The sequence below is a fragment of the Acanthochromis polyacanthus genome, chromosome 18 (genome assembly GCF_021347895.1).
Source record: "Acanthochromis polyacanthus isolate Apoly-LR-REF ecotype Palm Island chromosome 18, KAUST_Apoly_ChrSc, whole genome shotgun sequence".
NCBI lineage: Eukaryota > Metazoa > Chordata > Actinopteri > Pomacentridae > Acanthochromis > Acanthochromis polyacanthus.
This window is the reverse complement of record NC_067130.1, coordinates 29,827,664-29,850,805: the sequence shown is the minus strand read 5'-3', so window position 1 is coordinate 29,850,805 and position 23,142 is coordinate 29,827,664. Positions and strand designations below refer to the sequence as shown.

Genomic DNA, 23,142 nt, shown 5'->3' with positions numbered 1-23,142 from the left:
AGAACATTTCTAAGTGACCCCAAACCTTTGAATGGTAGTGTATATTTTTGATTGAATGCTTTGGAGCTTGTAAACGTGCATCTTATTGGATCACTTTATTTAGAATCCATTCAAACAGTTGAGTTCAATCTCTAATTAGAAGCCCATAACAGAATAATTTCCCTCCAACTGAAAAACTACCAGTCACAACATCATTAGCCTCTTAAGAATGGACCTTTTGGTTGAGCCGTAGCAGAAACCAAACCAGACTCTGGAGAAAAAATTAGTGAGAGATGTGTTTTAAAACCCTGACAACAATGATTTAGCCAAGTCTTGAATTGAAGACTTGAAGAAGACGTGAGAGTCAGGTTGCAGACCAAGAAAAATTCCACTTCTACAGAAGATACACATTTAAGCCAGACTGAAGTATGAGTAAATAAAACTAGTATGTTTCAAAATGTTTGGGAAATGTTTGAACTGTACAATCACAGAGCTGGAAGCCTTCATTTGCTTTTAATTTTCCTGTTGTTAAAATGTTAAAATTCCTCTTTATCTGAGCTAAAACCAGCCCATGGGTCCACTGGTGTCCACATACTTTTGGACATATCACGTTCTGTTTCTTTCATACTGGAGTCTGTACTGATTTTTCTCTTTAAACCTTCTGATATTTTGAATGTGTCGCAGGTTCTTATAGACAAACGGACCCGACTCCTCACCACTCTGACCTCGGAGGTTTCAGCCCGAGAGAAGATGATCGACAGACGCCTGCAGCACATCGAACATCTGGAGAAACAGCTGTCTTCAGGTTGAACACTGAATGGTTTGGAAGCAGGACGTGTTGTTCATTAAAGCTTCTCTTCATCTCTGATCTGTCTTTATGTGTTTCAGGTGGCTGAGAGCCTCCAGCAGCTCTGAGGGCAGATTCTCTCCAGAATGTATCACAGCTGCATCAACAGACCCACTCACAAATACGCTCACCAGCTGAGAACGATCTGACAACATCATGTAGAGCAATGAGATGGTGGGAAAGTACTCAGATCCTGAGCTAAAGTGCTTATACAGCAATAAAGAAAGGTAAAAGTTCTACATGAAAAATCATATTTAAGTTTAAAAATGTAAATGGAAAAATGGTCATAGAGCTCCAAAATGTGAGATCACACAAGTCTGAAAGCAATTCTTTAATCTTCAACGATGTTTTCTGTTTTAAATACTTGGTTTATTATCCAAAGTGAATCTCAAACAAAGTGGTGCAGAAAGCCCAAAATTTTCAGTGAAATGCTGGAAATCTGAATTAAAAAGCAGCATAAAATGGAAAATATTCAAATGAAGTACAAGGATCCCAAAATAAACTGAAGTACAGTACTTTAAAGAGTACTTAAATCAGCCATATTTCATGTAACACCACTTTGTAGTTCTAATCTGCAGCATTTATTTGACAAAAAACTTTGTATTTAAACAAATAACACATCATCCCAAACAGCTGAAATATTTGTCGTCAGTTGCAGTACTTCATTATACCAGTACTAGCTCCAAAGTACTGCAGAAAAGAAAGCTAATATAAGCAGTAATAACAATAATGAAGGTGAAAGTGAGCAAAATAATAGTAATTTTAGTAATAAAATGAGCTAAACTTCCTTTTGAGATTATGTTTGTACATTAAAACCATAACTTTAGCAGTAAACAGAATATTTAATAATTTACCAATACTAAGTTTGAGCTCCTTTTAGAGAAAATACATGCTGCATCTCTATTTACATCCTACAAAAAAGGTCATAATGCATCTAATAATTTCCCCATTTCACTGTGCAACAAGTACTTTTACTATGATGTAGTATTTTGACATGGTGTTTTTGGTACTTTTACTTAAATAAAATGTCTGAATACTTGTTTCACTTCTGCAAACTGGCCACAAAAACACACCAGAGGTTTGTGTTAACAGCTGCAGTGAACGTTCCCTCAGTGAGTTGTGTTCATGAAGGTTAAAAATACAACTTCCCTCCTCCTGAGTCATTGTGTTGTGACTCTGACTTCCACATTATTGCTGTCAAGGATGCAACGAAACGCCTTGTGAAGATAAGCCGCACCCAAATAAACAGAAAAGTGAAGTCAGATACGAAAAACACACGCAGCTGTCATAACCTAAAAATATCACATTATGATGAATTCACATTATTTTTAGCCTGAATGCAAAATAATCCAAAGACTGGAGGGTACAATCTAGAAAATCTGAGCTTGGCCATGTTAATGTGCCATAAAAGAGCAGAAAAATCTAAATCCATTGAGGCAGTAGAATCATTTTTTAACAGATGAGCTTAATAACATTAAGAATACACTGTCAGTCCAAAACAAAGTCGCACACTCTGATATTTCATTGGACTGCCTTTAGCTTTGCGTGTGACACACATTCACTGTGGCATCGTTTCTGCAAAGTCACAGTGTTTATTTCATTCCAGAGATGCATTCATTTTCTACTAAGACCTTATGCCGCTTTCCACTAGCACTTACTCGGCTCGACTCGGCTCGTTTCTACTCAGTTTGTGAGGTTTTCTATGAGGATGTAGTACCTAGTATCAGGTATTATTTTAGTACCTACTCGGCCGGGGTTCCAAGTGACCTGAGTTGAGCCGATGATGTGACGTAAAACAAAGTCCAACGGTGTGATGTAAACCAAACAAAAACCAAACCCTCCTTTTTTTGAAATAAAAACTGGCAACAGCACTTTTACTTTGAATCTGACAAAAAGCCATAGACCGAGCAGCAGCAGGTACACCGTCACCTCGATATCCTCCATTGTTGTGTTGCATCTGTGTCACACACACAATTGACATTAAGAGACTTCACCCTCAGTAGACGACTCCACCCATGATGAGGTGGTACTCAATTGTAACGGAAAACGACCTAAACCGAGTCCAGTCTAGTCCGGTAGAGCCGAGTCGAGTAGGTGCTAGCGGAAAAGCGTTTTTATATTGATGATGGGAGAGTCAGACCACTGCACAAAGTCTTCTCCAGAACATCACATAGATTCTCAGTGAGGCTGAGGTCTGGACTCTGTGGAGGACAATCCATGTGTGAAAATGACGTCTCATGCTATCTGAACCATTCATTCACAATGTGAGCCCCATGAATCCTGGAAACATCAGCTTGGAACATCTCTGTGCCATCAGGGAAGAAAAATTCCACTGATGTAAAGACCATTCAGTATATTCAGGTAGTCAGCTGACCTCATTCTTTGGGAACATAACGTTGCTGAACCTGACCAACCCCAGATCATAACCCTAACTCTCACAGGCTGGTAGACACTAGCCATGATGAGTGCATCACTTCACCCACCTCTCTTCTTACCCTGATGCCCCCATCCCTTGGGAATTTGGCAAACTGAAGCCTTTATTTTATGATTAGCCTCAGTGATCAGTGGTTTTCTTAGAGCTACAGCTGTTGAGTCCCAATCCTTTGAGCTCACTTTGCATTGTGGGTGTGGAAATGTTCTTACTTTCACTATTAAACATAGCCGTGAGTTCTACTGTTGATTTCCTACGATCATCTAAGAATTTGTTCCGACCACATTTGTTTTTCAAAGATGATGGTTCTCCACTATCCTTCAGGTTTTAATAATGCATTGGACGGTTCTTAACCTGATTTTAGTTTCAGAAATCTCCTTAGTTGTTTGTTTGTTTTTTTGCTTTACGCAGGCCAATAATTTGACCCTTCTGAGACAGATGAACATCCTTTCCATGACCACAGGATATGTCTTCCAACATGGTTGTTTAAGAAATGAGAAGCTCCTCACTGCATTAGTTAAATCCAAGTGAAGACCTTTTTTTGGACAGGCAGTGTATAATGAGGTTATGCTGCCTTATATATTATTATTAAACTGTGACGTGACACAACATGGCACAACTCTTACATAACCTTGACATTTGTAGATGACTTTATTTAAATACTCTTATGGGTCAGTGGATCTTAGCCTCCAGATTCTCTTATTAGATAAACTGCAAGAAAAGGACATTTCTGCAATTCCCTCTTTCATTAACCTTTGAAATAATATTTTATTTCAGAAATATAGCAGGAAAAAAACCTGCCTGTAGAGATAAAATTACTCCTCTTCTCTCAGGTTCACTGATAAAAACATGTGATTTTGTTTTTCTTCGTATTTCATTCAAATGCTGCATGATACGATAAAAATATTACAGAAATCATGAAGTGACACCAGATTGGTGCAGATTGTGCAGGAGTTTCACAACATCTGTCTGATACTATTTTACTATCAGACAAAGAAACAAAAGTGGATTATATGTAGAAAGACGGTGCACAACACGTGAAAATAAAAGCAAAGGCAGCTCAGAATATTAAACAATGCAAATGTATGGTTGGTAAACGATGTTGGGAGAAACTAAAAAGAGAAAATATGCAGCTCTCTAATAACTTTTATGATTTTCTGACTTTTCTTGTCACACCATCATGAGTACATTTTTAATTTGCCTAAAATTTTGGTTTTACGACATAATACCAGCAAAACTAACAGGATTCGACAACCTTGTAGTTGCTACTCATGATTATATTTTGCAGATTTTTTTTTGCATTTTTATTGACACACTAAATGCTGTTTTACTATATGAGTGTTCAGATTGTGTCGCCTTCTTGATGTTGTTTTATGGCAGAAATCTTACCATAGCCTGCTCTGTGTTTCTGTATTATATGACAATCTGAACAAAAAATCGAATTGCTCATTGTAAAGTCATGAATTACTGTTCCCATTACGGCCACAGGTAATTGTGTATCGTCTTGTTTCTGGGGTGGATTTATTTTGGGCCTTTCTATGGGGAGCTGGCATGTGTCGGTCCAGCTGTGGCTGGTTTGAGAGCCTCTCCAACCCCAGCTAACAGTTATGTCAGCTAATGGGTCTGGAGTAGAAAACCTCCACTTCAGCCTTTGTTCTCTCCGCCTCCCAACCTGTCTAATTGGACCACCAACCAGGTCCCTCCACCATCAACCAATCAGTTGCAGCCATCAGCACACCTGGAAAGGATAAATCCTCCAACCAAAGTCTCAGTCAGGGTGGCTGGGGTTAGAGCTTCTGTTAGCGGCTGCTATTTTGGTGGGGAGCTAACAGTCTTGGTGAAGACTAGATTAGCAGGTTGCTAATTTGGTGAGAAGCTACTCCTGACTTAAATCTTTGCATGTTGTGTCTTGTTAGTGCTTAAATTTGGGTCAGGAGTTTAGTCATGTTGCTTATGTTTAGCTAGTTTAAAAACTCTGTTAGCCTTTGTTCGGTTTTATTTTGTTCTTTGATTTAGCAGCATCCACCAGTCTTGTTTTTCTTTGTTTGATCACTTTTATGTTAAATTTGACACTGAGCTATAAATTGCTTTACCTAAAGCAACAACAACTGGTCGTTTTTGTTACACCCAGCGGACCATAGCAGTTAACAGTTCCTAAGGTGATGCATCATTTTAGGAACAGTAATGCATCAGTGCAGGTTTCAGTTGCTACTTTTATTCTGATAAAACGGTGTCACTATGATTTGGTTAACATGCAGTTAAGTCTTGTCAACATGTTCGTGTTCTTTAGGTAGATTTATATCAACTTTGTTGCTGGTTTTGTGGGTTTTTTAAATTTTTATTTAAAGAGCATAAAAGACCGATCCTGTGTATGTCCTAATTATGTTCTGATTTATGAGGGGAAAATGTAAGATTTAATGTTGTATTAACTGACAATGCATCTGCAAAAATAATGTGATGAATTGCCTTCTTTGGGAAGTAAAGTATATGAATTAATGCTTTCTTTTTTTGAGCAGCAGATTACAGATTCAGTATTGAAGAAATCAACAGAAAAAGAAAATGTGAGGATAAAATCTTCACATTTAAATCTTACGTTTTTGATAAGAAATGCAATCTTTAGCAGCCCAATCCAGAGTCGGTGCTTCGAAAAAGTGTTCAGATCTTTTACGTACGCAAAAGCATATTTAAATATTCTTTTACAAGTAAAAGTGCTGTAAACAAATGCAGGAATATTCATTGTTACTCATACATTCATGTGCGAGAAGCATTTTTATATCAGGATCCAACTAGAAAATTCTAACTTATTGCTGATTTATATGTGCAATCGAATGACAGCTTCAGTTTGTACAAATCAAATCCAAACCAGCAGCCTTTTAGTTGACTCTGAGCCAAATAAGACAAAGGTTTTGTGTCCAATCTTGGAGGACTGAGCTGATATCTGGTGGCCTTTAGTCACCATCTTCGTCTCCTCTGGTGTTCCCAAGCAAACCTCCCACGTGCCGACCTCTGGCCTACTTAAAGGACAACGGAGGGGAAAAAATAGGAAGACGAACAGCAACAGGCAAAGAGGAATAAAGGATTACTCTCAGCAGTAAATAAAATAATACAAAACAAGAAGTTTTACCAAACTTGGACCGCCCGGCGACAAAGATGACCCCTGTGACCTTGAAAATGAGGTCACGGTCACCAAATGCGAACTTGACCTGTGTCTTATTATGGTACACCTGTGAACCAAATATGGTGAGGCGACATCAATATTTTATGGAGTTATCGCGCGGAAACCAAATTGTTACAGACAAACAAGCAAGCAAGCAAGACCATGCAGCTGAAAACAATACCTTCCGGCAAACGCAGTTTTGCCGGGCGGTAAAAATAAGTGTAAAGATGTAAGAAGGAGTAAGAAAATGAGGATAGGGAGATAAAATTTAAAATGTAAAAGTGTGAAAAGGGGCTGAAATATTGTGCACATCAGCTCATTTTTTAAAGATTATAACTAAAAATCAGTGTTGCTGCATATGAGAGATAATTAAGTGAAGTTGAATAGTTGTGAGGTATCCCAGAGCTGCAACTACGCCCCCTAGAGGTCACATAGAGACACTGACTCTTTATTTTAAAAAATCAAGTGTCTGAAATGTCAGTCAGGCTGCTGAATAACTGAATATATCCTGCAGAAGTGTTTGTTTCTTCCTCTTATCTGCTCACTCAGGTCAAACAGTAATGGGGATTATGTACATTTACTGAAATTCTTAAATAATAGGTATACTAGATCTTTATTCGTGTTGAGATTTTACATTTAAAACACTTAAAAAGCTTATAGAATCCATTATTAGCTTAAAATCTGTGATTTCTTGGCTGCTACTTTGTGAACGCAACAAGCAAGCAGATTTAATTTTATAAAAATGGAACATGCTGTAAAAGACTGAACAGGAAATGATGATCTTATTAGTTTTTGGCCCTGAGTTGGGGTCCAGTGTCACATTTCTGCAGTTTCTCGGATTGTTTAATTTAAATTACAGTTTCAAACAAAAAGAGGTAAAGTTGTGCAATATTTAATGAAAAGAAAACATCAGAATACAGTCCAGAGTCATCTTTGTAACCCGTCTGAGCTGACAGTTGCATTGAAAACATGACGGTTGCACTTTAATGTCTGACTAGTTGTGGCATGAAAGCTGCAGACCGAGGCTCTTTTCATGTGGCTCGAGGTCTGGCGTCTTTGCATTTATTTCATTTCGCGCCTTCATGCTTTTGCAGTAAGCAGCAAATTGACACAGCAAGCAGAGGTCATGTCAGTCTGAGAAAGCTGAACCAGGAGTTGACCTTTTAAGGCAAATGGAAAAGGCTCCGATGCATGAATACGGTCAGTCAGTGCTTTTGAATGAGCCACTGATGGTGATGCATGGATGAAATAGCTCATACTGGTCGGTTACAGTGCTGCTCTGCCTGAACTGATGATATATTCAGCCTTAAACTGAGTACAAGTCAAAGACAGATGGAGAAAGAAAGGCACAGCAGTCAAAGAGAGGTGTACTGGGAGACCGATTGAAGAGATGATGATGAGGAGGGACATATTGACCATAAACCAATCAGTATAAGTTAGAAAGTAGAAATGCAGGTAGTTCTTCACGCATCACATCTTACATTAAGGCCCAACGCATAAATTCAGTTAAGAGAAAGCATCTGCATCCTGAATTAAAGCTTCTAGACTTCACTGAACTGAAACGTTAATTATTTCTTTCCTGATGGGTCAAATAAAATCTAAAAATAAGTAAATAATAAGGCCGATGACCATGTTCTATCAATACAACAACATATGTTACAAGTAAAAGTCCCAAAATCCCACTTAAATCTGCAGTGGAATCAACTTAAAGGATCGAAAGTTTTGTTAAAAAGAAATAATTTCCACTATGACTGAAAAAATACTATATATGACATAATTGAATGCATCAAGCTGTATTTTACTGTTGTTACTGGTTAACGTGAGGTTAGTTTATGTCAGTAGTTCAATCCAATTTACTTGTTTACTTTCCACATTCTGAATCCATGACATGATGAGAAATAACGTTGAAAATTTCAGGCTTTTATCTTTAATAATTCCTGAGATATAACTCAAGCTTGACAACTTCAAATTTCAATGTGTGATTAAAAAAAAATGGGTTGACGTACAATTTTTACAAAATTTTATTGATGGAACGTACTTCACATCAAGCTAAAATTTCAAGAAATATCTTTATAAATGTCCATATTTTATGCTGTAAAAACTCCATGCAAATGAGAGATGGCTGAATTATCATACATGGACATGTGAATTAGCTTGATTTTAACAGCAGGGTCTCTTAAATAATACATTTTATTAATAATAATACACTTTGTAAAAGTATAAGCTACACACGTGGACAAAATTGTTGGTACCCCTCAGTTAAAGAAGGAAAAACCCACAATTCTCACTGAAATCACTTGAAACTCACAAAAGTAACAATAAATAAAAATGTATTGAAAATTAAATAATCAAAAACAGCCATTACTTTTGAATTGTTGATTAACATAATTATTTAAAAAAACAAACTCATGAAACAGGCCTGGACAAAAATGATGGTACCTCTATAAAAGATTGAAAACTATTTGACCAGAGTGACATGATTAACTCAGGTGTGTCATTTAATTGACATCACAGGTGTTTCCAAACTCATAATCAGTCAGTCTGCCTATTTAAAGGGAGACAAGTAGTCACCCTGCTGTTTGGTGAAAAGGTGTGTACCACACTGAACATGGACAACAGAAAGCGAAGGAGAGAATTGTCCCAGGACATCCGAAAAAAAATGATAGACAAACATCTTAAAGGTAAAGGCTATAAGACCATCTCTAAACAGCTTGAAGTTCCTGTGACAACAGTGGCTCATATTATTCAGAAGTTCAAGACCCACGGGACAGTAGCCAACCTCCCTGGACGTGGCCGCAAGAGGAAAATTGATGACAAATTGAAGAGACGGATCGTTGGAATTGTATCCAAAGAGCCCAGAGCAACCTCCAAAGAAATTAAAGGTGAACTCCAAGGCCAAGGTACATCAGTGTCAGATCGCACCATTCGTCGTTGTTTGAGCCAAAGTGGACTTCATGGGAGACGACCAAGGAGGACACCACTGCTGAAAAAAACTCATAAAAAAGCCAGACTGGAATTTGCAAAAATGCATGTTGACAAGCCACAAAGCTTCTGGGAGAATGTCCTTTGGACAGATGAGACCAAACTGGAGCTTTTTGGTAAGGCACATCAACTCTGTGTTCATAGACTCAAAAACCAAGCATACGAAGAAAAGAACACTGTCCCTACGGTGAAACATGGAGGAGGCTCAGTAATGTTTTGGGGCTGCTTTGCTGCATCTGGCACAGGGTGTCTTGAAAGTGTGCAAGGTACGATGAAATCTGAAGACTATCAAGGCATTCTGGAGAGAAATGTGCTGCCTAGTGTCAGAAAGCTTGGTCTCAGTCGCAGGTCATGGGTCTTCCAACAGGACAACCATCCAAAACACACAGCCAAAAACACCCAAGAATGGCTGAGAGAAAAGCGTTGGACTATTCTAAAGTGGCCTTCTATGAGCCCAGATCTGAATCCCATTGAACATATGTGGAAGGAGCTGAAACATGCCATTTGGAGAAGACACCCATCAAACCTGAGACAACTGGAGCTGTTTGCTCATGAGGAGTGGGCCAAAATACCTGTTGACAGCTGCAGAACGCTCATTGACAAATACAGAAATCGTTTAATTGCAGTGATTGCCTCAAAAGGTTGTGCAACAAAATATTAAGTTATGGGTACCATCATTTTTGTCCAGCCCTATTTCATTAGTTTGTTTTTTTAAATAATTATGTTAATCAACAATTCAAAAGTGATGGCTGATTTTGATTATTTAATTTTCAATAAATTTTTATTTATTGTTACTTTTGTGAGTTTCAAGTGATTTCAGTGAGAATTGTGGGTTTTTCCTTCTTTAACTGAGGGGTACCAACAATTTTGTCCACGTGTGTAAGTGTGTAATCTTACTCTGTGGTGTGATTGTAGCTGTCAGATAAATACAGTGCAGTACACAGCATAAGGAGTGTAAAATGAAATAATTCCATTCGCCTTCCGAGACAAATAAACTATAACATCGTCTGCGTAAAGCTTTAGAATGCACCATAAGACCAAATTCACTGCTGTACAATGTATTCATTGTTGTTCTCCAAATATTTAACCGTCACATGTTGAGATGTTTAGAGGACATAGATAAAGGTGTACATAAAATGTTATTTAGCTGGTAGAAGTGTGTGAAAAATATCTTGTAGTAAAGGGTAGGATATGGTTTACAGACTTTGGCATTGACAGGATTTTTCCCACACTGTTTTATGTAATACTAACACGTACAACTCAGAGTGAGTCATGTAGGTGCTGGAGATGAATACAACAGGTAGGCGGAGAGTCAGACGGAGGGAGGAAGTGGTGAAGATGCTCTACAGTCGCTGCAGCACTTTGCTTCTCATTTAACCACCGTCAGTCTGCCACAGAGTTTATATCGCAGAGTGGATTGGTGATGTTTTACTGACCTGCACTGACCAGTGATCAGCATGTTTATTCAGGTAAGAATCAGTTCTTCTGTCTTTCTGCTCACTTTGTCATGACTTCCAGATGGATCCAACATCATTTCTGTGTCTACATGTTAAACTCTCACCTCTCTCTCAGTGTGTTACTGCTTAACTTCGTATTTTAAATATTATTTAGTGTCAAACGGCATTTAAAGGTAGTTAAAGTGTCGCTAAAGGGGGAACATGAGCGGATGATGGTATCACAAGAGGAAACCAGCTCCACTTCCCTTCACGCTGAGAGAAAGAAAGTAAAGAATGTCCGTAATAAGCCGGGACGGGGGTTGTCGTCGTTTACATGCATGCAAAAGAGCTGAGGTGTGCGTGTCGAGTGGAGAGTGTGAAGGTTTAAATATTCACCTGCCTTCACCTGAGTTTAACATAGAACCACAGAATATACAGTATACAACCAGCTACCGCTAATTTAGGGTTATTCAGTGGTCGTGGTGTAAATTAAAATTACAATGTTGAGTTTCTATTTTAAAAAGCTGTTGAGTCAACTGTGTAGTGAGTGTGGAGGATGTAGTTAGTGTTTCTGGTGAACTGCATTGCATCATACTGACGTGTTTATAATTTGTGATCTCCTTTTCATATAGACTTTATTAAAATGACACAAGATGAAATATACAAACTTCTCTCAACTTTCATGGACTGTACAAGTATTTATTCTTATATTACCACCATAACTGCTGTAAATGGTGTAGAAATTCCATTTAAATTGAATTGTTGCTACAGATACTTGTGTATTTAATTACATAGATCAAATTACACATGTTGGCAACCGTGAACACCTTTTAAGGAATGACAATGTTGGTGTACTGGTAGATCCACCAGTTTGGTCCAGACTAAAATGTCTCAACAACTGCTAGATGAGCCAACATTTGTGGCCCACACATGACGAATCCTCCTGATTATAGCAATCTCCAGACTTTTCCTGTATTACCACTGTACGGTTGACATTTTTTGGTGCTTAGTTGTAATGTTAATCTTATTTTTCTATTGGAAGTAAAGAGTTCTCTGTTGTTTTACATGTCCCACTAATCTATAAATAACACTGACGTGACTTGTGTAATGTGCCACAAAATTTGGTACAGATATTCGTGGTTCCCAGAGGAGATGTCCAAATTGCTTCAGGATGCCTTAACCTTTACTCAAGCTCCACCATAAGTTCAAGTTTTCACTTAAAGTACATCCTCAAGTCAAATTGGTGGATTGGCACCAAGAGGGAAACGAACATTCGTGGTCTCCAGAGGATGCATCCTACTGACTGTAGCAACCTCTGGGCCTTTCCTGTAGTGCCATCATGAGGGTAACGTTTTATTTCTCTATTGGACGGTACTGTACAACAATGCACCACACAATTTGGTACAGACATTCGTGGTTCCCAGAGGAAGTATCCAAATTGATTTTTTGTGAACTTTTTGTTAAGCGCCAGAACCAATCAACGATTTCATTTACAGTGCATCCGAAAGTCAAATTGATATATCTCCACCAAGAGTTACACGAATACACATAGTCACCAGAGGATGTATCCTACTGACCAGCAATCTCTAGACTTTTCTGTAGCGCTACCATGAAGTTGACATTTTTAGTGCTTTTTATTAGTTGTGACATTAGTCTAATTTCTCTTTTGGAAAGCACTTTTGGTCAGCATATTGTGCTACAGGTATATAGATAACGTTGACTTAAGCTGACTAATGTAATGTGTCATGAAATTTGGTACAGATATTCCTCATTCCCAGAGGAAGTACCAAAACTTGCTTTGGTATTTCCCTAACCTTTCTTCAAAGCTCCACTACAAATCAAAGTTTTCACTTACAGTACATCCAGGAGTGGCATTAACATTCATGGTTATGGCGATCATGACTCAAACATTTGTGGTTCCCAGAGGATTAATTCTACTGACTTAAGCAATCTGTGGAGTTTTCTGTATTGCCACCATGATTGACATTTTTGGGACTCTGGTGTAACATCATTTATCTCTTTTACTGTACAGCAATTTGTCACAAAATTTGGTACAGATATTCCTAGTTCCCAGAGGAGGTACCAGAATTTCTTTGGTAATCCCTTAATTTTTCCTCAAAGCTCCACTACAAGTCAAAGAGTTAATTACAGAATTCTTAAAATCAAATCAATGGATTGTCAACAAATTAGCACAAGCATGCATGGTTCCCAGAGGAAATATCCTACTGATGTTAGGAATTTGCAGATTTTTCCTGTTGGACCGCCATAAGGTTGAGATTTTCATTGTTTAGGTATAACGTTTATGTTGTTTTTCTATAGGGAAACACTTTGGGTCAACATCTGCTGTTTTAAATATGTTATGTGAATAATGTTGACTTGACTTGAAACACATATTCATGGTTCCCATGCATCTCAAAATCAAATAGGTGGATTGCCACTAAGAAGTGACATAAAATTTCACTGATCACGGAGGATGTATCCTACTGACTTCTGTGATTAAAATGTTGAAACTCCTGACAGTTGAAATGAATAACGTTGATTATCTCATTACAATTCAATGTTCTACTGGGTAACTTTGGGACCTGGAATTCATGTGGATGTTACTTTGACACAAACCACCTCTTTAAAGAGTGTTTCAGATGAAGCACACCTCCCCAACTCCAGCAACCTCCACCAGAAGCATAATTTACAATGAAAAAACTTCCCAGGAACACGAACAAGAATCCAAGACATTCAAATGGCCACCAAACTCCCCAGATTCCGATATGATTGAGCCTCTGCAAGGTGCATTGGAGAAATTCTGAATTCATAAAAGTTCAACCCAAAAGATCTACTGCCAGTGACACACCAGGACACCCCCAGAGGTCCAGTGTTCATGACCCAACAGATAAACACTCTTTTACCAGCAAGAGGGGAACCTACTCAACAACTGACAGGAGGTTTTGAGATTTAATGCGGCTGATCAGTGTCATGTTGACATTTGTGGATTTAAGTGAAATATCTTGGCATCTTAAAAAAATCTCCCCATCAGGTTAAATCCCATGATTCTTCACGTAACACCAACATCAGGTCTAAAGTTCACATGTTCTACATTTCAGCTGTAAACAAAGATTTGCTGTGTTAGACATGTGAAAGCTGGAGGTTGGTTTAGGAAACTATGGGTATGAATTTCCATAATAGTCATCAGAATATGCAGTCTGTGTTGTTCAGATACAACTAAATAAATAGAAGTAGTTGTGAGTGATTGAATAGTCTCCATTACTAACTCATGTATGCCAAACTACACAACAGTCAGCTTATTTATATTATTTGAAATTGTGTTTATTAATGATTAATAATCAGGGTTTTTTTTGTGCTTTTAATCAGCAATTAAACAGACATCTGAATTTATTTTGGTCCTTGCTTTGAATGGAAAGCAACACATCTAATCTCTCAAACTAGGCAGAACAAATACATGCAAATAAATTCATGTTTTACCCACGCTGTGCTGTTACATCACTCGGTGTGTTTTCAATATGCAAAGTGTTGCAGAGGCAACCTGAAATGATCCGGCAAACATTTTATGTACATGTAATTAATGCCGTTCACCGCTCCAACCCTTGGGTCATTCTTTCAAAAGAGCTAATCTTCAGAAAGTCTCTTGATCTCCTCAGAGGCTAATTCAAACATGCAAACAACATGGAAAACTGTGAGGCAGATCTTTGAAAAGCAAACATTCTCGTCATGACCCCTCATGAAACAGTTTCATTCTCCCCCTGTCAGACCACAATACCACATCCTGAAGCAGTACTTAAAATAAACAGCAGCCTGTCTGTTAGGATCTGTGCTGGATTTTGCAAGATGGCTCATGACACGAAAAGATGTTTTGGTTTTTTTTGGAAGAAACGTAACTTGTTGTGTTTCAAACACTGGAGGGAGTGTAAATTAACAAGCTATTCATAGAAGATGTCTAAGTTGGAAAAATCTTTTTACACTGATCAGCCACTACATTAAAACCAGCTGCATAATATTGTGTGGAACCTTCTAGTGCCACCAAATCAGCTCTGACAAAGTAAGGCCTGGATATAAGGTAGAGACTCATCATTTGATACAACTTGAATAGAAAACGATCAGAAAATTCCATAGAACTGAAGATGGTGGTTATATAATCAGTGTCTAATAAAAAAAAACAGTTGTCTGCATTGTAACAGCCTCACCAGGAAACATCCAGCCGATGACATTGTTGCTCTGGAACTGCAAGAATGATGTTGTGAAACTTAATTTGTGGGGGAAAAGTAGGGACAGACCAATTATTGGCCTGTTTTTGGCATTTTTCCAATTATTAGTATTGTAACTTTTATTAAACAATTAAAGTAAATGCACTACAAGCTGAAAAACTGAACCAGAAACACCAGCTGTTGCCACAAACCAGGAAATTTGCTACTTTTACACTGGCTGAAGCTATGCTAACGGCTAGCGGCTAAGTTAGGAGGCAGCCACAGATTAACCTGAAACGGAAACTGAAAAAAATAACCTAATAATTCATAAAATGTGTGCTGTAGTCTATAATAAGAGTGATAGAACAGTGATAGATCAACAAAACAGAAGAACAGCAGATGTAACTACAGTAAACAAAGGATAGCATGCTAGCACTCTCTGACATCTTTCTTATTGCTAGCTTACATATTCAGCTATAGTAATCCTTATTGAGGTAGGACAGTTATGACAAACAGGTTTTCTGCTATCACATGCTGTTAATATATAACATTTGATGTATATTCGTTCCAAATATTGGTTCCTGGTCTTCTGTCTTGATTACTGATAATCGGCATTGGTATTGTCACTGATAACCCCATAAGAAGCTTTTTAAATAGGGTGACCATACGTCCTCTTTTGCCCGGACATGTCCTCTTTTGAGAGGCTGTCCGGGCTGTCCGGCCGGGGTTTATAAAGTCCTTCAAATGTCCGGGTTTTTGATCTTGCCTAGCTTGAGCGCGTCACAGACCAGTGTATTTATCATCATGGTAGTGTCTACAGATACGGACCGTACCCGCAGCCCGTGGCCTACGGATACGGCACCTTCCCTTACCATAAATATTAATGAGCCGGACATAAATATTAATGAGCCGGCTGATGAACGCGCTTCGTGATTGGCTGGTAATCCGACGGACATAAATATTAATGAGCCGGTTACCATTCACGTTGAATGGTTCTTTTGGAAACACGCTCTGAGAGGCGGAGTTTTATGGAGTAAGATTACTGTCAAAAGTATTCATCCACGATTCTAACCATTCGTATTCGTAATGTTAAACATTTGTATGTTAATAAAAAATGTGTACACAAAATTCTGCTGTCATATGCATGAGTTTGATAAATTAAGGGTTAGGATTGTTTTTACGAGTATGAACCTAAAAGTTGTGAGTGCAACTCTAATTTCTACGACTACGAAGTCTTCCCTGTGAGGACGAATTCAAGTTTATGGGTACGAGTAGAAAAATACTGGAATGACGTCACATAGGTCACAGGGGAAGGTAATCGAACACAGATTGCTCCAAAGGCGCATGCGCCATTTATAAAGAGTAGACGCCGGGTGGACCCGGTGGACCTACCGGGGCAGGTGACGCCTCACAGGTCAAGTAAATAACACATCCAACTTCTTGTAATTTATTTATTTCATGAAACTGTACTGTTTTAATTGATATACAGTTTATGGACGAAAGACGGTACTGCTTAGCTTGCACGCTAACGAGCCGGGCCGGTGACACATTAGCCTTCTAATGCAAGGAGGCTAATGAGGAGGCTAAGGAGGCTTAATAACAAAACAAACATAATTTGAGATTATGAATCGTGGCAATTGGCGTATGAATCAGCCCATTGTACAGCCTAAATTGCTGTAAATTAAGTCCAGTTTTAGTTCTTTGCAAACTCAGGCACGTGCATTAGTTTAGTTTACAATGAATCTGGCGGAGTTCGGTAAAGTTGGAAAGATATTCACAGATTCGGACTTCCGGCATCAATAACCCATGAGATATATGTTGTCAAAACATGAACGATGCCTCTTTCAAATCGTTGTAAGGTAGACAATGTGCTACAAGGCCAATTTTATCAAAAGTCGCTGTATTTCAAGCTACAGAAATAACATTGGCGTCTATGAGCAGCCGGCGGTGCAACGAGTGAACAGGGACCGTCTGCAAATAGCAAAACCGCTGCAACAGCGAAAAGAGACACTGCACATTTATTCAATAACTTTACTCTTGTACCCTGTAGAGCCACTAAAATCACTGGAGCCATGAATCGGCTGCGGCTGGTCAAACTACAACTCTTTGTTTGGTGCTAAATGAAAAATTGAATTTTAAGGATTTTTTATGTTTTGTATGATTATTTTATGAGTATTAAAATGGCACTTTTCTTCATGTATGTGGTATATTTTATATAACACACAGGAAAAATGGCATAAGGGCATAGTGTACTTGTTTGTCCAAACACATAATTCTGTATAGTAATGGAATTTACAATCCTTACCAAAGAAGAGTATCAGATAACGCCAATATACCAAACAAACTGTTTAGACTGTCACCTCAAGTACTGATGATTGAGAAGAAAGACGATAAGACACTTTATTGCAAAGTTTCAGTGTCAATTGATTCATTTATACCATAATGTTAAATTGAGAGTAATATTTTTCTAGTTAAGGACTGTACAGACAATACTTGGAGGTAATAAACCTGACGGTCTGACCAGCACAGGTCACAGCAAGTACACTATGCCCTTATGCCATTTTTCCTGTGTGTTATATAAAATATACCACATACATGAAGAAAAGTGCCATTTTAATACTCATAAAATAATCATACAAAACATAAAAATTCCTTAAAATTCAGATTTTTAATTTAGCGCCAAAGCAATAGTTGTAGTTTGACCAGCAAGAGCCCATTCATGGCTCCAGTGATTTTGGTGGCTCTACAGTGAAGTTATTGAATATATGTGTAGTGTCTCTTTTCGCTGTTGCAGCGGTTTTGCTATTTGCAGACGGTCCCTGTTCACTCGTTGCACCGCCGGCTGCTCATAGACGCCAATGTTATTTCTGTAGCTTGAAATACAGCGACTTTTGATAAAATTGGCCTTGTAGCACATTGTCTACCTTACAACGATTTGAAAGAGGCATCGTTCATGTTTTGACAACATATATCTCATGAGTTATTGATGCCGGAAGTCCGAATCTGTGAATATCTTTCCAACTTTACCGAACTCCGCCAGATTCATTGTAAACTAAACTAATGCACGTGCCTGAGTTTGCAAAGAACTAAAACTGGACTTAATTTACAGCAATTTAGGCTGTACAATGGGCTGATTCATACGCCAATTGCCACGATTCATAATCTCAAATTATGTTTGTTTTGTTATTAAGCCTCCTTAGCCTCCTCATTAGCCTCCTTGCATTAGAAGGCTAATGTGTCACCGGCCCGGCTCGTTAGCGTGCAAGCTAAGCAGTACCGTCTTTCGTCCATAAACTGTATATCAATTAAAACAGTACAGTTTCATGAAATAAATAAATTACAAGAAGTTGGATGTGTTATTTACTTGACCTGTGAGGCGTCACCTGCCCCGGTAGGTCCACCGGGTCCACCCGGCGTCTACTCTTTATAAATGGCGCATGCGCGTTTGGAGCAATCTGTGTTCGATTACCTTCCCCTGTGACCTATGTGACGTCATTCCAGTATTTTTCTACTCGTACCCATAAACTTGAATTCGTCCTCACAGGGAAGACTTCGTAGTCGTAGAAATTAGAGTTGCACTCACAACTTTTAGGTTCATACTCGTAAAAACAATCCTAACCCTTAATTTATCAAACTCATGCATATGACAGCAGAATTTTGTGTACACATTTTTTATTAACATACAAATGTTTAACATTACGAATACGAATGGTTAGAATCGTGGATGAATACTTTTGACAGTAATCTTATTCCATAGAGTTTGAGCCGAACCCCGGAACGCTCCACACTCACTCACTCCTCGCAGGCTGACAGGCAGGTAGGCACACTGCGAGAGAACACTCGAACCGAAAGAAAATACCGAAACGCAAATGTCATTTCACTGATGAAATGCGAAAAAAAGTACCCCTGTTTTCGTCCGAGTCGTGTCAAATGGGAGGCAGAATGTACAGTCTGCAAAGCTGGGACTTCTCTGTAGCTAATAAGAGAAGGAAAAAGAAGGAAAAAAAAGGACTGTTCACTTGAGGCATTATTTCTATATTTTTTCATTTGCCATTAGACACATTATTTTGAAGAATGGGCTAACTGAACATTGAAGAATAGGCTACCTCTCTTTTTTCTTTTTGTTTAATATTTTGAGGCATTATTTCTATTTTTACATAATTGATAATTGGGAGGTTATTTTGAAGAATGGTACTCTACCTCACTTTTCCTAAATAAGGTGTAAGTGTCAGACTTAAGAGAGATGATTATTTCTTATTTTGTTAAACATCTGAATACATGTGTTCCTACACAACTTGAGTCAATAACTATTAAAGACAAGAGCATGCCATATTTGTATGTGACTGATTATATTGTTAAGGAGAATTGCTTTAAATTAATAAATATATTATTTATAAAGCAACTGTTTGTGAGTGTTTTGGGCTATTTTCTGTATATCCAGGTATAGTGTTCTTTTCTGGGGAATTCAGAATATCTGTTTAACTGAGTTTGAAGCACAAAGCCCCCTGACCCATGGAAAACCCCTAAAAATGGAGGGGGGGGGGGGGACTGAAAATTTTTCGCGCGCGAGCTGGAAGTGTGTCCTCTTTTCAGAGAAACAGAATATGGTCACCCTATTTTTAAACCTTAATTTTCGGTGAAGTCATTCAACTTTTTCAATGGTTTTATCACATTTAGTATTATGTACATGTAATTTCTCAATTACCAGTGAAATTGCAATTATAGCTCTGTCTTCATATAGATCGTGGTTTGTTTTTGTTAGTCCAAAACAGTTGCATCAGGGGTGTTACCAAGATGACAACAAGAAGAAAGAGTTGTTTGTAAGAGCTTTGACGGGACATTTGTAAGTGTCTGGCACCAGAACATCGGCTGTGAATGCTATGGGTCTTGTGGATTGCAGTGTCACATCTTCGTGGATCTGGCTTGTTTCAAAGCTTGATTAGATTTGGATTTAAAACTTTGCAGTTTGGATTTGCATATCTGTTGATTTTGAATAAATAACCCTGCTTTATGTTAGTTTCAACCCCTCTGGGTCATTATTCTGATTAATAATGCTACTTGCTGGTGTTTTTCAATTAAAGGTACATAAAATGGGTCTGCAGTAAATGCCATTTAATTATGATGCAGTAGCTGTGCAAATTTCATTTTTAAATTAAAGCTGCAAGCAGCGATGGACGGGTCCTCGCATCCACGCTGGTCGGTGAATCCACGCACGTCCACCAGGTGGCGCTGTGACTGAGAGTGTATGTCGGCCTCTGAATCGCATCTGGACCAGAGTCCAATCATACATGTAAAATTTCAGCCAGACTGTAGCATGTTCAGAGCAGTTATAGAGCATTTCCTGTCTATCCACCAGGTGGCGCTGTAACTCAGAGTGTATTTCACACAGTGGATGTGATGAGGGTTGGACTCTGATCACTCATGAAAAGTTTCAGGCTGATTTGATCATGTAGAGGCCAGTTATACAGCATTTACTGTCCCTCCAACAGGTGGCGCTGCAACTGAGAGTGTCTGTTGGCCTGTAGATGTGATCAGGATTGGATTGTGATCACACATGGAAAGTTTGAGGCAGATTGGAGCATGCAGAGGAGAGTTATACAGCAGTTGATGTTTCATGGCGAAGCATCAAAACGCTGATGGTCGCCATGGCCACGCCATTTGGCTTCTGGTTAAACTTTTGATAACTTTTCCAAACCAAGTCCTGCTGTGTGGACTGACAAAATTTCAGGTCTCCTGGAATTATCCCCTTGGAGGTATTAACTCTCAAAAATGAGAAAAATCATCAAAAATCTCACAATTAATCCAAGATGGCCGACTTCCTGTTGAGTTTAGGACATGGCTCCAAGAGGCTTTTTTGTGCGTCCTGATGTGCTCTATAAGCCTCCCAAATTTCATGGATGTAGGTGAAATGTGCTGGGGGGGCTGTTTGTTAAAAATACTGTAGGGGGCGCTATAGCATGTGCAGTGCCGAGATGCATACGATGTCGTTCCTTGGGTCGATGGTGATGTGTGTGGTAATTTTAGTGAGCATTGGAGTATTTCTAACCTGTCAAATAGCACTTTGTTTTGCATGGCGATATTTGGTTGCTACGGCAACAGCGTTGCATGAATTGTCACACCCTTCACAGTGTGTGATTGTCAAGAGGTGAAGACTCGACTGACCAATTTCCAGCATGATATCACCAAGTTTGGGGCCATTGTACCTGAAAATATAAGGCCTTAAACTTACTATTACCAACAGGTGGCGCTATGACTTTTTCAAAATTTATGAGTGTGGATGTGGTCAGACTGGACCTGGTATCCAGCATGTGAAGTTTGGGGCAGATAGGATCTTGTTCAGCTGAGATATGAATCGTTAAATTTTCATGGCGAAACATCGAAATTGGTTTGGCCGCCACAGACACGCCCTTTGATGACAAGTCACCATTTTCACTGGGATGCATCATCAATGTGTTTAGGCTGTTGTCACTGCATTTGAAGTGAATATGATCAACCGGGTAACAATAGGGCATGAAAGTGTAAAAGATGTCTATTTCCTGAAACCACAAGGTGGCGCTATGACTGTCAATGAATATCCCTATGTGGATGACATCAGGACAGGACTGTCATCATACATGTAAAGTTTCAGGCAGATTGGAGCATGTTGAGAAGAATTAGACACCAATTCCTGTTTCATGGCGAAGGATCAGTTGTTTGAGGCTCCGCCATGGCCACACCTTTTGGCTTCTGGTTGAGTTTTTGATAACTTTTCATCAGAAAGGTCTGGTGAATGTACTGGCCAAATTTCAGTTCTCTCAGACTTATCCACTAGGAGCTATAAATTTTGACAAATTTACAGCAAATTCAAGATGGCCGACTTCCTGTTGGGTTTAGGGTGTGGCTGTGATTGACTTTTTGGTGTGTCCTGATGTGGTGCATATGCCCACCAAATATTGTAGCTGTAAATAAAACATTGTGGAAGTTGGCCTAATGACCACTTTTTCAATTTTGCAGGTGGCGCGATAGAGCCATTTTTTCACACATATGCGCAACTCCCATAAAATATCAAATTTTTCACCAGTCCGGATGTGCACGCCAAATTTCACGCGTTTTGGTTCATGATAAGGCCCCCAAAAAGGCAACTCATTTACCGGGAGAAATTAATTTTGACAAATTTACAGCAAATTGAAGATGGCCGACTTCCTGTTGGGTTTAGGGCGTGGCTGTGATTGACTTTTTGGTGTGTCCTGATGTTCTGCATATGCCCACCAAATATTGTAGCTGTAAATGAAACATTGTGGAAGTTAGCCTAATGACCACTTTTCAATTTTGCAGGTGGCGCTATAGAGCCATTTTGCCACACACATGCGCAACTCCCATAAAATATCAAATTTTTCGCCAGTCCTGATGTGCATGCCAAATTTCACGCGTTTTGGAGTATGATAAGGCCGCCAAAAAGCCAATTTACTTTACGGGAGAAAAAAAAAAAAAATAATAATTAAAGCTGCAAGCAGCGATGGACGGGTCCTCGCATCCACGCTGGTCGGCGAATCCATGCACGTTCACCAGGTGGCACTGTGACTGAGAGTGTGTGTCGGCCTCTGAATCACATCTGGACCAGAGTTTAATCACACGTAAAATTTCAGCCAGATTGGAGCATGTTCAGACTAGTTATACAGCATTTCCTGCCCATCCACCACCAGGTGGCGCTGTAACTCAGAGTGTATTTCAAACAGTGGATGTGATGAGGGCTGGACTCTGATCACTCATGAAAAGTTTCAGGCTGATTTGATCATGTAGAGGCCAGTTATACAGCATTTATTGTCCCTCCAACAGGTGGCGCTGCAACTGAGAGTGTCTGTTGACCTGTAGATGTGATCAGGATTGGATTGTGATCACACATGGAAAGTTTGAGGCAGATTGGATCATGCAGAGGAGAGTTATACAGCAGTTGTTGTTTCATGGCGAAGCATCAAAACTCTAATGGTCGCCATGGCCACGCCATTTGGCTTCTGGTTAAACTTTTGATAACTTTTCCAAACCAAGTCCTGCTGTGTGGACTGACAAAATTTCAGGTCTCCTGGAATTATCCCCAAGGAGGTATTAACTCTCAAAAATGAGAAAAATCATCAAAA

The 23,142-nt window shown here is 39.0% G+C and overlaps 1 protein-coding gene across 4 annotated transcripts in view; it reads left to right on the top strand.

The window, feature by feature from the left end:
* Positions 1 to 10,271: 10,271 nt before the first annotated feature.
* The window catches only part of pip5k1ba (phosphatidylinositol-4-phosphate 5-kinase, type I, beta a), a 32,423-nt gene continuing 19,552 nt past the window's right edge, over positions 10,272 to 23,142 (top strand). The window contains exon 1 of one of the 4 annotated variants that reach the window (XM_051938688.1): positions 10,272 to 10,865. The gene's annotated coding sequence lies outside the window, so the exon portion shown is untranslated. The remainder of the gene's footprint in view (positions 10,866 to 23,142) is intronic. The other 3 variants (XM_051938689.1, XM_022217087.2, XM_022217085.2) reach the window with 3 other exon arrangements.